Source organism: Suncus etruscus, chromosome 7 (genome assembly GCF_024139225.1).
Source record: "Suncus etruscus isolate mSunEtr1 chromosome 7, mSunEtr1.pri.cur, whole genome shotgun sequence".
NCBI classification, from domain to species: Eukaryota; Metazoa; Chordata; class Mammalia; order Eulipotyphla; family Soricidae; genus Suncus; species Suncus etruscus.
This window is the reverse complement of record NC_064854.1, coordinates 54,676,096-54,691,601: the sequence shown is the minus strand read 5'-3', so window position 1 is coordinate 54,691,601 and position 15,506 is coordinate 54,676,096. Positions and strand designations below refer to the sequence as shown.

Below are 15,506 nucleotides of genomic sequence, written 5' to 3'. Positions count from 1 at the left end.
TTAGGAGGACACGGTTTCATCTCACCATTTGGTGGCAATGCAGGGAACCCTACCCTGAGAGCAAATTGTTGCTATTACTAAGTCATCAGGTGTCATATGAACCCAGTCTGGAGCAAGTTGATGTCGGGGCAGCATTAGGGCATTCCCCAGTAGAAGCCCAATTTTGGGGCTGGTGTAGAAAACCATGCTGGTTCCATTGATGGGATACAAGGTCCAGGGGTGAATGACCAGTGTCCAATATTCTGAAGCCTAAGCCAAGTCACTATGACAAATGTTCAGGGTATAAAACCCCACTACAGGGCCCGGAGAGATAGCACAGTGGTGTTTGCCTTGCAAGCAGCCGATCCAGAACCTAAGGTGGTTGGTTCGAATCCTGGTATCCCATATGGTCCCCCATGTCTGCCAGGAGCTATTTCCGAGCAGACAGCCAGGAGTAACCCCTGAGCACCGCCGGGTGTGACCCAAAAAACAAAAACCAAAAAAACAAAAAAAAAAAACAAAAAAAAAACAAAAAAACAAAACACACTACAATATAAAATTTATGTGTTCCTATCCCTATTAGATAAGAATTTGTTTCCACACATTAGATTTCCCCCATTTTAATGTGCCTATGCAAGAAGGAACAATGACAGATACTATTGGTGCCTATGGGGTAAAAATAATAAGCTAAACAATCCTAATAACCTGGTTCTAACATGAAATCAGAACCCAAGAGGAACTTATCTATTAGAATTTCTTACTAAATAGACCCTCCCAAAAGAAAAAGAAATGGGGAAAACTGCTGATACATAAGGAAATAGACAATAAGAATTATGCCTATTAAGGAAATACATGGAAATATTTGAAGGAGATATACATGTCCCCTTTAAGTCTTTTGAAAAAGTCGAGGGTGGAGACTAAAATCCGGAGCACAACTTCAGCCTGCAACATGATTCCTGTGTCATTTTGATGTGCACCCCATTTATTGCTTTTGCAAAAACATGTTTGAAGGCATCGCAAGCTACTCTAGTGTTCTTGTTGAGGAATCTCTCTCTCCCCCCCTTCCCTCTCTCCCTCTCCCTCTCCCTCCCTCCCTCCCCCCTCCCTCTCTCTCCCTCTCACCTCTCCTTTTGGTTTTTGGATCACGCCTGGCAGCGCTCAGGGGTTACTCCAGGCTCTACACTCAGAAACCGCTCCTGGCAGGCTCGGGAGACCATATGGGATGCCGGGATTTGAACTACCGTCCTTCTGCACGCAAGGCAAATGCCTTACCTCTATGCTATCTCCCCGGCCCCCGGAATCTTTTTTTTTTTTTTTAAGAGGGTGGCAGCAGAACTCAGGAAGAGTGTGTAAGTGTTTTAACCATTGCCATACATGTGTCTGTCTCACTGTCAGAGTCACTCCAGCACATAGATTCACTGTAGTCCCTAATGCCCATTCTCCTATCCTGTTTCTGAAGTTGCCTGATAACTGAATCATATGAAAATGTCTTTATAATAATAAATGTACTTGGCTGGGGATATAGCCCAGTGATGAGTTAGTGCATTGCCTTTGAGAGGCCCCAAGGTTCATCCCCAGCACTCAACCAATAAACAGAATTCTTAGGGTTGTTCTGGCTAGTGTGGTCTCTCTAATGATTATTTGGAGGGTGTTGAGGAATATGTGGATAGTAGCAATGTAGATGTTGAGGATAGGGGAGAGAGATGTTTTGGGGGGTACCTAGGCTGAGGAATAGCTTACATCCAGAGGTCAGAAAAGCCCATATATTTCTGGTTCCTGAAATTTAAAATAGTTTGGGTAGCTAGAGGTTGAGCTCCAGTTTCTGGCTTTATATCCCTGTGGTTGGAAAAGTCACTCGGTGTTATTTCAGCCTTGTTGAATTTCTGTTCAGATTTATTTTGCAAGTCTGACATACGATCTATCCTAGAGAATGTTCTGTGTGTGCTTGAGAAGAGCATGTCTTCTGTTGCTGTTGAATGGAATGTTCTCGAAGTGTCTGCTGGGTCCATCTGGGCTGGCTTGGCGTTGAAGTGTTTCCTTTATTGATATTCTGTCTGCTTGGCCCATGCATTGCTGAAGCAGTTGTTGAGTTCCCTTTGAACCTGTTCCTGTCTTTCTGTCTATCTCCTCCTTGGAGGCAGGTCTGCTTCTTTTTTCTTTGGAGTCAGCCCAGTTGGCTCTGGGCTTCTGCGGGGGGACTTATGGAATGGCTTGTTTTAGCCATTACTGCCTATTTCTCTGTAAGGAATGTGTTCATTGACTGAGAGTTGGATTTTTGTTTTGACTTTTTTCTGTTAATATTTTTATTATTTTTTTTGTTCTTGGACCATGCCTAGTGATGCTCGGGTCTTACTCCTGGCTCTGTATTTAGGGATCATTCCTAGCGGAGATAAGGTGGGGAGATGTCAGATCTCAGGTCAGCTGTGTGCAAGGGAAATACTTTACCCGCTGTGTTACCTGGTTGGCCTCTAAGTTTGGAGTTTCTTTAAAAGTTCAAATGATGGAGCCGGAGCAGTAGCACAGTGGCAGGGTGTTTGCCTTGCACACAGCCAATACAGAACAGACACTGTTTCGATTCCTGGCATCCCATTTGGACCCCTGAGCCTCCAGTAGTGATTTCTGAGTGCAGAGCCAGGAGTAACCCCTGAGAGCTGCCAGGTGTGACACCGAAACCAACCCCCCCCCAAATATATATCAAATGATGACGTTTTTGGATTAAAAAATAGTTTTTAAGTTGAGTATTTTCTTCTTTTCCCTTGATGAAATAATTAGTACCTTTCCTTTTCTTCTTCTTTTTTTGTTTGTTTGTTTGTTTGTTTGTTTTTGGATCACACCTGGCAGCACTCAGGGATTACTGCTGGCTCTACACTCAGAAATTGCTCCTGGCAGGCTTGGGGGACCATATGGGATGCCGGGATTTGAACCACTGTCCTTCTTGCATTTGCAAGGCAAATGCATTACCTCCATGCTATCTCTCCGCCCCCTCAAAATACTTTCTTTAAATAAAATAAGCTTTTTGTAAACAATCATTTTAATAGTTCATTTTGGTTGTTTTTTTTGGGGGTGTGTGTATCATACCTTTTGGTGATCAGGGTTGGGTCTGGGCTCAGGGATCACTCCTGGTGAGACTTGGTTGCCCATATGGGATGATAGGGATCAAACCTGGGTTGGCCATGTGCAAGGCAAGTACACTGCCCATTATACTATTTGTCTGGCTCCTGTCAATTAGTTTCCTTAATTTTTTTCATCTCTCTTTCTCTCTCTCTCTCTCTTTTTTTTCTTTTGTCTCTCTTACTATGACTGTAGGCTGCATTTTGTTAATTTAGAAGAATTTCTATCAAATAAGGGATTCCTTTCTGTTTTAATCTGAGTACTGAACAGGCCCAGACAGAGGATAAAAAGAAAATATCTAAAACTATTTTGAGAAAATTTGAGCTAAGGAAAAAAATTTTAGTTGACCTGTTGCTCTAAAATTTGAATAAAATTTGGAAATTTGCAAATTTCAACAAAATTTCCAAAATTTTCAACAAAAATGTCGCTGCTTGATCTTAAAGGATCGGTAGGGAGAGCTGGTATGAGACCCCACAACCATAGGGTAATAACTTCATAAAAATAATGAGAAGACATCTTGATTTTTTGGTCATTTGGGTCAAAAGCCTGAACTCCTTTCATGTTTCACTGGAATATTGATGTTAGGTTCATCATAAATACAGTCTATCTTTAGCAGCCGGCCTAGTCCTCCACAGGGAGGTGGATCAGGCATCATGTCGGCCCTTGGGAGCTTGGCTCCTGGAACTGCTTGACAAGGATGTCAACCTCACTCGTGTGTGCTGCCCCATGCATCCTGCCCAGTGAATGGAGTATAACAATAACACTAATCAGATAGCTTGAGTTTCCTGGGTTTATATTATTGATGCCTGTCTTCATATACAATATATAATGCCTGTTTTGTACAAATGAGAAAGAACTATGATTAATCATAATTTAAATAGGAATGACTAAATAGGTGGTTTTTTGGAGGGAGGCTTTGGGTCACACTCGATGACGCTCAGGGGTTACTCCTTGCTCTGCACTCAGAAATCCTCCTGACAGGCTTGGGGGCCCATATGAGATTCTGGGGATCGAACTTAGGTCCATCCTGGGTTGGCCTCGCTTCATGCAAGGCAAATGCCCTACTGCTGTGCTATTGCTCCAGCCCTGTGACTAGATAGGTTTGATTAACAGTGGTTTTCAACGATGGCATAGACCTTTTTGTCGGTGTCAAGTAATTAGGGGAACAGTGAACAACTGAAAACCCTTTTGTAAGGAATAGATAATTCTCTTGGAAATTATCTGTAAACAAATTAGTTTTTATGGGGCCAGAGAGATAGCATGGCGGTAAGGCATTGCATGCCTTGCATGCAGAAGGATGGTGATTCGAATCCCATCGTCCCATATGGTCCCCCCAAGCCTGCCAGGAGCGATTTCTGAGTGTAGAGCCAGGAGTAACCCCTGAGTGCTGCTGGATGTGACCAAAACAGATTAGTTTTTGTCATTGGTTAAGTAAAGCAGAGCTAGAAGTCTTCCCCCCCATCTTCCTCTTTATCCTCCCCACTTCCTCCCCAACATTCTTCCTCCTCCTTTCTTCTTTCTTCCCTCTTTACTTTTTTCCCTTCTTCCTCCTCCTTCATTTTATTATTAATTATTATTATTGTACTCCCAGAACATCCTGAAATTGATCATTTGCTTGTATTAAGGGATTAGTTTTCTTTCGAATGCTCTTTCCTTTTTTTTTTTTTTTTTAAATAAAAGAAAGCTTAGAAGATTGGAGTGATAGCACAGTGGGTAGGGCATTTGTCTTGCATGCAACCAACCCAGGTTCTATTCCTGGCATCCCATATGGTCCCATGAGCCTGCCAGGAGTAATTTCTGAGCACAGAGTCAGGAGTAACCCCCACCCCCAGCGCTGCTGGATGTAGCCCAAAAACAAAAACAAAAAAAAACAAAGCTTTCTCTTCCTGAATCTGAATTTTGCCATATTTCATTGCTTTTCTGAGAAGTTTCATGGTCTTCATCTCAAATTCTCAACTACTTGTTGAGAAAGTAATTAACAGATTAGTAGCCTTTTGATATCAGTTTTTTTAAAGTAAAATAGAAAGGAAGACTTCTCAGTTGATAGAAAAACTAAAATGTAATAATCACTAATTTGGGAAAAAATACTTAGGTGTCAAAGAAAAGAAGTTGCTATATATAGTCTATGTTTATTCTGTTCTATTGATTTATATGAACAAACATTCTCAGAGCTTCTTGCATCTAGAAAATGGAAAAGAACAATTGTTATTGTCTCCTTCTGTAGCATTCATGTATGATAGGAAATGTAATATCCATCCTTCTAGCAAGTTATACAATATTTATTCTAGCAATAATGTGACACTTATCAGTGGATGTGTGAATTAATTGGAAAAATGAGTTCTAGCCTTTTTAATGAGATTTCATTTTTACACTTTTATTGTCATTACATTTTGTTTATATTTATAGTTATTACATATTTATGTTGGATTGATGTAGTGTATTCTAATAATTTATAATCATAACCTCAAGGAATTTTACTCCTTAGCTTTATGCTTGGGAAAGTCTTTGTATTAAAATTTTTTATTTATATGTGCTTGCAAGTGCCAGGAAGTATAATAAAACTTTCAGGCTTAAGAATATATGACTACATTTTATAATGTAAGCAGAATGTATAAACAGTTTAAGAAAACAAAAGGTCATGAAATTTCCAACTGTTCAAGAGCATATGTTGATAAACAGTATGTTGATAGTGCCCGTGGCATCTAGAGTCCATGATCAGCCCAGGGGTGGAGCTGAGCAGTAGGTTATATGGTTTGCAAGAGTGAGTCCTCGAAATTAGCTACTATTTTATTTATTTGTTTATTTGTTTGTTTGTTTGTTTATTTGTTTATTTAGGGTCACACCCAGCAGTGCTCAGGGGTTCCTCCTGGCTCTATGCTCAGAAATCGCTCCTGGCAGGCTCAGGGGACCATATGGGTTGCCGGGATTCGAACCACTGTCCTTCTGCATGCAAGGCAAATACCTTACCTCCATGCTATCTCTCTGGCCCCAGCTACTATTTTATTTATTTATTTTAAATTTTTACTTGTTTCTTTAAATTTTTGAAGTGGTCCAGTGATGCATAAAACGATACTTATATTAAGTTCCATCCCACCTTTAGAATTAAAATAATTTTTTTTTATTTAAACACCTTGATTACATACATGATTGTGTTTGGGTTTCAGTCATATAAAGAACACCACCCATCACCAGTGCAACATTCCCATCCCAGCTACTATTTTAAACAATTTCATTTTGTTGTTGCTGTGGATGACTTTTTCTTCTGTTTTACTTGGGGGGGGGGGGCGACACCGGCTGTGCTCAGGGGGCTACTCCTGGCTTTGCACTCAGAAATCGCCTCTGGCAGGCTGGGGGACCAATCGAACCAGGTCCCACCCAGGCACACAATGTCATTTTTTTTAATTATTTTTTTGTTTTGTTTTGTTTTTTTAGGTCAATGGCAATGCTCTTTTGGCAGGCTCAGGGGACCATATGGGATTCTGGGATTCCAACCACCATCCTTCTGCATGCAAGGCAAACACGCCTTAACTCCTTGCTATCTCTCTGCCCCACCCCCTTTTTCTTCTTTGGTTTGTGGGCCACACCCGGTGACGCTCAGGTGTTACTCCTGGCTATGTGCTCAGAAATCGCTCCTGGCTTGGGGGGACCATATGGGACGCTAGGGGATCGAACCTCAGTTCGTCCTAGACTAGTGCTTGCAATGCAGATGCCTTATCTCTAGTGCCAACGCTCTGGCCCCATACAATGTCATTTTTAGATGCACCAAGATATAATTATTTTAACCATTTTTACTTTGTTTTTCTTGTTTGTTTTCTTTTGGGCCAAACCCAGTGGTCTATTTCTTGCTCTGCACTTGGAAATCGCTTCTGGCAGGCTTGGGGGACCATATGGGATGCTGGGGATTGAAACCGGTGTCCATCCTGGGTTGACAGTATGCAAGCAAACACCCTACTGCTGTTCTATCACTTAGCTCTTTTTGTTTGTTTGTTTTTTGCTTTTTGGGCCACACCCTGTGATGCTCAGGGGTTACTCCTGACTGTGCGCTCAGAAATTGCTCCTGGCTTGGGGGACCATATGGAAAGCTGGGGATCGAACCAAGGTCCGACCTGGATCGACCATGTGCAAGGCAAATGCCCTACCACTTTCGCTATTGCTCTGGCCCACTCCGGCCCTTTTTGACCATTTTTAAATGCATTTTTTGATTTTTCAAAATTCTTTCAGGGGCTATGTTAATCTCTATATCGTCTCAATTTTAGTATATGTACTGCCAAAGCAAGTCCTGATTTTTCAAAATTCTTTCAGAAGTCACGAGCAAAAATAGGCAGAGGGAAAAAAAAACAAACCGGTTTGTTAGTGTTCAGTTATGCCTTGTTGGAATTAGCCATTAATGTTTCATTCACTTTTTTTTTTTTGCCTAGCAAACTTAAGGTGAATATTCATATGGGTGTACATATGTTTCAACACTGTCACATATAATTCTTGGGTCAGATTAATTTCATCTCAGTTGTATGTCATTATGTGATTTGTTCCGCTAGTATTTTAAAATTGCATGGGATGAGATCTCTCTCTGTAGGTGAGGAAATCTTGTTTAGGACCACACAAAGCTGACTGTATTCACTGTGGGTGTACCTATTTGAAACCCTGAAACCCACCCATTTCTGGGAGGGGTCTTGGGAACCGGATAGTAGGTGTAACCTTACCTGCTAGACCCTCCCATTCCTGGGAGGGGTCTGGGAAATGTTAGATAAGGCTGGGACCAAGGAAATTCGGCCCTTTTGGCTTTTTGCCCTTTTGGCTCTTGGCCCTTTCTGCGCTGCTGTGCGCTCTGGCTTCTGGGTTTCTGTGTTCTGGTCTTTGACCAGCATGGAGCCCAAAGGGAAGATGGCTAACAGGAAATAAGATGCAGGGCTAGCAAAATATTGCTGTGCTTGAAAGGTTATGAATAGGCCACACACACGTGGTGGCTAGGGCTTGAATAAAGATGATGCTTCCTGACGCCTGACTGTGAGTGAGTGATTTCACCTGGGCCTGGGACTCGCCGACTGCATGGAGGTTGCAGAGCCACGTGGACTGGAATGGCACGGAGAGAAATCCACCGCCATCCAGCCCCATCGTTAATTATTTAATGCAACAATTCACAATAATTTTTTTATGGAAATGAGCATCAGGAGGGGATCAGAGTGATAGTATGGGGGAAGGGACTTGCCTTTCATGTGACTGGCCCAGGTTTTACCCTGGCACCCCAGATGGACCCCTGAGCCCACAGCCCGGAGTAATTCCTGGCTCAAAAACCAGAAGGGAAATTAGCAGCTTGAATTCTTGAATTCTGAAGTTTGAAGCTAGAAGAGAACTTAGCTATTTGCCTGCTGGAATGCCCCCACTTGATCAAGAGAAATACTGTTTTCCTCAGCTAAGCCAAAGTGTGTGGTCGGCCTGACCCTCAGAGTTGCTGCGCCTAGTGATGACCTCTCTCATGTCTCAAAATTCCTCACTGCCACCCTTACCCTAGCACATCCCTTGTAACCTTACACATGATCCTTATCTACTATTATGCATCACACTGGTCTCTTGGTCTCCTTTTTTCTCTCTTTTCCCCCCCCCCACCCTCCCCTCCCTTTTTTTCTCTCTCTTTTTTTTTTTAAAGGCAAGTTATATTTTATTATATTTTTGGCTAGGGGTCATACCTAATGGTACTCAGAGCTTACTCCTGACTCTTCACCCACTCAGGGATCGCTCCTGGCAGTGCTCGGAAGACACTCTGGGATGCCGTTGATCAAATGCAGGTGAACCACATGTAAAGCAATTGCCCTCTCCATTGTACCATCGCTCAGGCCCTACTCTCTCCTGTGCCCACTTTTGACTGTTCCTCTACTTAAATCCTTTAAAGATGCCTTATTGTTCATAGTAAAAGAATGAATCCTGGGGTTGGAACAATAATGAGAGTGGAGTGGGTATTTATCTTGCATATGGCTAACTCAGGTTCAGTCCCTGCAGCCCAAGGGTTCTCCAAGCCCTCAAGGAGTAATTCCTGAGTGCAGAGCCAGGGGTAATCCCCAAGTATAGCTGGGTGTAGCCTCCAAAATCCCTAAGAAAAACGAGCCTGCCTGACCCAAACCATTGAGAGCCCTGCTTGCCCACTTGGCTTTCCTTACTCCCCCATTTAGATCATGGGACATGGCCCCCTGCCCTTTTTCCAGCCTCTGTATAGTTAGCAGATGTTTCCTCATCTTCAAGTTGCCTCTCCCAGGACATAGTGTTCCCCCAACCATCACAGGCTGGAGGTGTCCCAGCACTGTTTCCTCTTCTCTGTCGCTGACTCTAGGTGAGTACATATTTGTGTGACTGTCTGACTGTGGTTCTCTCGCATACGTGTAATTGCTGAGGCTGAATTGATGTGTATTTGTTCACCAGCGGTGTCCCTGTCACCTGCCATCTGTCCCAGTGCCTGGGGGTGGGGAGATCTCAGCATTTCTTGAATGAACGCTCCCTGATTAGTACTATTTCTACTACACCAGTGCTGGAGAGTAACGTTTTCATATTTGAAATCTTCTTTGCCATATGCCTTATATAATCCACCCATCTGTTAATGAAGTAACATTTGGGGAGAATAAAAAATGAATTTCAAGTTATTTTTTCCTAATTTGTAAATCACACTTTAAAGAAAAAATAATACTTTTTTTTCTTATTACATGAAATGAATAGTGCTAAATATTCTTCCTGTGCTTGATGAAACCTGGTCACATGATCATTTTTGTTCATCAGCTCTCACAGAAGTGTGTACGTTTTGAAACACTAAAAATGATAGAAACAATTGCATAAGAACGAGATTGCTGGAATGAAAATGCTGAGATGGTAGTAGACTGAAAGACACTTCTCTGCCTGTCATTTGCAGAAGAACCACTGATAGTACTGCTCCCTTCTCCCCCCCTTGAGGATTGTATTCGCTTTTCTGGAGCCCCAGATCTACGGCCCACTCCAAGCTCTGCAGTACTTTCTTGTCTCTTAGGTTCAGGTTTCAGATGAAATGTCACCTCTTGGCCAGATAAGAGGCCAGGAGAGGGTTAAATGGCGCCAGCAAACTGGGTGTCACACTGGTGAGGGGCTGATTTAACACTAGATGCTCCCAGATGCCTGGAGGCCAAGAAGGCTTGGAGGATGGGGTGGAGGTGGCTACTGCCTCCCAGTGGAGTGGTCCTGAATCAGCCTCACGGTATAAGTATCGTAGCTGAGTCAGGTCATGTTTCGAAACTGACAGAGCAGAGAGAAGTTGCCCCTCTCAAGAATTCCTCCCAGGAACCTCTCCCACTGTGAACTCTGCTGTTGCCACCCAAAACAGCCATGCTGTTTCACGCTCCACGGTTTCCCTTCCTGTCTCTGTCTTGAGTGGCGGGCGACAAGAAGCTGTCATGGTGGCACTAGAAAGAGTTGTGCCCACCACCTCTTCACTCTGCCCTTTCAGGATAATCATTGTGCCTGGTGAGCAGTGTCTCAGTACTGAACACTGTTTTCGCCAAACAAGGGCCCAGGGACTCCAGAACATGGGACCCAGGTATCCAAGCATACAAGACCCAGGGATCTCAGAATATGGGACTACAGCACATAGGGCCCAAGATTTCAAAACATGGGATCCAGGGGTCCCAGCACACAGGAATTAGTGGGGATTTGTACTTCTCTCTGTCCGATCTTGAGGATGCAGGATGTGTGTAGACAAAAGCTGAATCTCTCTTGCTCATCGTTGTCCCCCACTGTGCATACCGCTAGTAGGCATGGTAATTATTTGTTGGAGAAATATTTTAATATGCTTTCATTTACCATGAAGAGAAATCCCTAGTCTCTTATTTCTTCTCCTGGATGTTCATTATCAGTGTAGAAACCCAGTGGATTTTGTTTATTAATTTGGTATCCTGCAGCTTTACTGATTTGTTTACTAGGGTTTTGTTTGGGTTGTGGACTGTAGGTGGAATTTTTAAGGGTTTCCAGTGGCAGCATCTGTGATGAAGCCTCATTCGTTGTTGCCTCTTTCCGTCACTTGACCTTGTGTGTCATTAGAGCTAAGAAACCATTGCCTCTTTGAAGATAGTGCAGGTTTATGCCTGTCCACTTTCTTTTTCTTTTTTTATGTAAAAAAAAATTATAATTTTAATTATAAAGGACTCCACATGCAGGTATGTGCTCCACTAAGGAGCACGGTGCCCAGTTCTTTACCTGTTCACTTCTGAGTATTATATAGTCACACTTTTACATGGAGTTTCGTTTGTCTTCTTAGACAATTTGAAGGCAGTTTTTGTCACATAGAAATGCAGCATAACTTGATGTATGAACAATCGATCCTAGGGGTGCAGGGCCCATCTTTTAAAAACTTGACTTGGATTTTAAGAGAGCCCACAGACTGCTCACACAGTGCATACAGCAGCCAGGCTTGGTCTCCAGAACTACATGGTCCAAGCAGTCACACTGGGAGCAACCCCCATGCTCCGAACTGGAGGCAGCTCCCAACCTCTGCCATATGCCCTCAGAAGCAACCAATAAATGTTAGTACAGCACTGTAATTTCTGCAAATTTTTTTTCACATAGTCTCAACATGTCAAATTAAAGAATATCTTTGTGACATATACCACGTGCTAAACATGAAGATATCATTGCTGTGCACAAGCGCTTTATAGTTCTGGGAATCAGTACAAATTACTCTTGATAAGTGTTCTTGGATTCATTGGCCAATTTAGTACTTGGGGTGGGGGAAGAGATAAGAAAAAAATTTCCACCCCCAATAGTGAGAAAGAGGTGAGATAATGACCTAATGTCTCTTCTTCACGTCTGCATTTGTGTTCTCCTCTCTGTTCCTCCCCACATGCACACACATGCGTTCACATATACATGCCTTCTCACAGCCATTTTTGCTCCTTTGACTGTATTCATATTTATTCAGCTCAGAGTAGAGAGTTCTCTAAACAGTGGTATTCTATGACTTGGTCATCTTTTTTTTTTTTGTCTTTGTTTTTTACTCCTCTACCCCCACCCCTTTGGTGTTAATATTATCATTGTTTCTATATCTTGTGAAGATTCTCACTATCTTCTTTGGAAATAGGGTTAGTCTTTTGTAAATAATGATGGAATTCAGGTCAAGTTTTCAGTCTGTTGGATAAGCCTCCTGGGGCTTCTGTAAAAGGAATTAAGCCTTCCCACCCCACCCCGGAAATCTCCGTTCTCAAGCCATGCGGTGATGGGAGATGGAAGTGGCTTGGCATTCATAGTACATCATGTAATGGCCACTTGGATAGTTTTCATTTTACACTGCAAAATGCAGAGTGTCTAAGAACAGAGACTATTTGTGGACCAGGTAAAACTTCATACCAGTCCCTGACTATCACCATAAAAGGCCCCGACACCCAAGCTAGCTTCTTTCTCTTTTAAAGCTTTACATGCACGTGCTCCACCTCGGATTTCTTTACCCTGGAACTAAGAGGCTGGGCTGGTTTACTTCTGAATGCTGAAAGTCTGACTTTTATCCTTTTGCAGCAGATAGGTTATAGGAAAACATCTATAATAGAAATCTGTGTTCTGTGAATCACCATGCAATTTGCTTGTAACCGAAGAGAAAGGCTTAATCATTATGGACCATTGAATTTAGAAGTAAAGACTGTTCCTTTCACTTTTTTTGTTTTGTTTGAGGGCCACATTTGGTTATGCTCTGGTTATAGTCCTGGCTCTGTTCTCCTAGGTCATTCTTGGTGGTGCTCCATGAACCATATAGGATGCCGGGAATCCAGGTCAACTGCCTGCCAGGCAAATGCTCTACCCTTTGTACTATCTCTCTGGCCCCTTTTATTCACTTAAAAACTTTTATTTTGGATCTTCCATGTGGTCTTTAGGACCTCCTGGTACATCTCAGCCTCAGGTGCATCTGCTACTCTAATGTGAGGATCCTGGTGGTGCTCTGGGGACTAGCCAGGGATGATCCAAAGAGGCAGAGCTGGCTGCATGCAGGGCATATGCCTCATCTCCTGTCTGGTCGGTTAGAGCTCTAGACACTCAACTGTTGACTTTTTCTTGGGGATTATTATGGGGCCCAAGGGGAGGATTAAATTTAATGGGTAATCTCAGCTCTGTACTCCGGAGTTATTGTGGCAGTGCTCAGGGGTCCTTGAGGGGCCAGGGACCACATCCAGGCCTTTGGTATGCAAAGCATGTACTCAGCCTTTGGCTCTTTTATCTGGTCCCTAACCTTTTTTTGGTGGTACCAGGGATTGAACCCAGGTCTTTACATTCAGGCATTTGCTTTTCCACCAGGCACATCCTCAGCCCTTATGTTGGTTAGTGTTGTATATGTATTACATCCAAGGACTTGGATGTAACATATTTTCCTTTTTCCTTCCAGGTTGGTCATACCTTTTATTTTACAATGTAATTTCTATCTCCTCTGTGAATAAATTTCTCTATAATGAATTCACGACAGTAAGCATAGATAATGAAATGTGAGCTTCCCTCTCCAGGAGGAGCTAGCCATAATTAACAGTTGGTATGCATCCTTCCTTTTCAGTACTGTACATAGGAATATTAATGTATGCATGTTTTTTTCATAAGTGTGATCAGTTTGCATATATTGTTATTGAGATTCTTTTCTCAGCAATGTGTCTTAGAAATTTTTCATAGCTACTAAAATTAATGCAACTCACATTTTGAATGGGATCTAGCATTCTTCAATATCACAAATTTTTTTAAAATGATTTTTCTTGCAAGTACGTTGTACAGATTCCTTTAGACTGTTTGATTTTTTTTTTTTTTTAAATCAAGTGGGCTTCCCAGCTTCCTTCTCTCGAACCAGGACCTGGAGCAAGAGTCCGCGTGCTAATCCTCATGTTCCCAGGTTGGGTGCTGAGGGGTTAGGCAGGGGCCTGTTGGCTATGTACATATTTCTGTGAATTGCTAGGGTATCTGGTTTCTTCTGGAATCTTCCAAACATTGGTTCCTAAGAATTTTTTTATTTTTTTGGAGGCCACACTCGGTGACGCTCAGGGGTTACTCCTGGCTATGGACTCAGAAATTGCTCCTGGCTTGGGGGACCATATAGGACACCGGGGGATCCAATCACAGTTTCGTTCTAGGCTAGCAGCGTGTAAAGCAAGCATCCTACCACTGCACTACTGCTCTGGCCTCAGGTTCCTAAGAATTTTGAAATTTATTTGCAGATGACTATTTCTCCTATCTCTCCACTGCTTATCTTTCAGGTTTGCTTGTAGTCTCTCAGTGGCTTGGAGATTTGTTGTTTTATAAGAATAGTAGAGGCCTTAGTTAAGGCCTTGGTTTTCGTTGGGAAGAGGCCTTCCCTGTGTGGCATTGTTTGTTTTCTAGTATTTTCTTTGAACATTCCTTTGACTCCATTTAAACAATAACCAGTTGTCCTAACCTGATTTGTTATAGAGTTAATTCTTACCTAATGGGAACTTTCCTTTGTTTTAATATATGTATATTCATATATACTGCACATATGCAGTATATGCATTCTTACACACACACACACACACACACACACACACACACACACACACACACACACACACACACGGCTCTATTTTTGGACTCTGTTCTTTTTGTTGTGTGTGGGTTTGTTTTTGTTGTTTGTTTGTTTGTTTTTGGATCACACCCATCGGTGTTTGGGTTACTCCTGGCTCTGTGCTCAGAAATCGTTCCTGGCAGACTCGGGGGACCATATGGAATGCCGGGATTCGAACCACCATCCTTCTACATGCAGGGCAAATGCCCTATCTCCATGCTATCTCTCTGGCCCCATGTTGTTTGCTTTAAAAAAAAATTCTTTCACTAATAATATTGCTGTGTCTTTAAATCTGCAAGGATGAGACCATCTTTTGGTTTACTATGTGCAACTATTCTTACTGTCTTGTTTATGACTGTTCTCTCTCCTCCTCTCTCCCCAGTACCCAAGAAATCAGGCTGCTGATATTTTAGAGGAAAGACTAAATTAAGGAGATGGAGGAATTTATGAGATTGAATCATGGGTTCAGGCTTTAATACATAAGATTTATTACATATGTCTTAGGTTTTCAAAGACTTAGATTTGTTTGCTTTCAAGGTTCTTGTCAATATTTAAAATAGCTGTTATTTCTGATATGCAACCACTATATTATATCATTTATGTCGTTATGTTAGAATTTCTTTTAAAGCAGAGGTTGCCTTTAAATCTCTTCTGGACAAGTTTAATCCTGTTTTATCTTACTCAGGATTAATAGGGAAACAAATATAGGTAAATGTGTCAGTTTTAATTTTTTTTCCTTTTGGCTTCTCTTTCCTAAGAACTTAACAGATAGTAACATTTGTAAATATTCTGAGTCGGTAATTCAAGTAAGCTGTTACTCTTGTCAACAAGTCAGCCGTAGCTAGAGCTCACTCCACTGAAAGCT

At 42.2% G+C, this 15,506-nt stretch overlaps 1 protein-coding gene across 1 annotated transcript in view; it reads left to right on the top strand.

Moving 5' to 3' along the window:
* The window catches only part of XPR1 (xenotropic and polytropic retrovirus receptor 1), a 169,049-nt gene that overhangs the window by 91,125 nt on the left and 62,418 nt on the right, over positions 1–15,506 (top strand). The window lies entirely within an intron of this gene.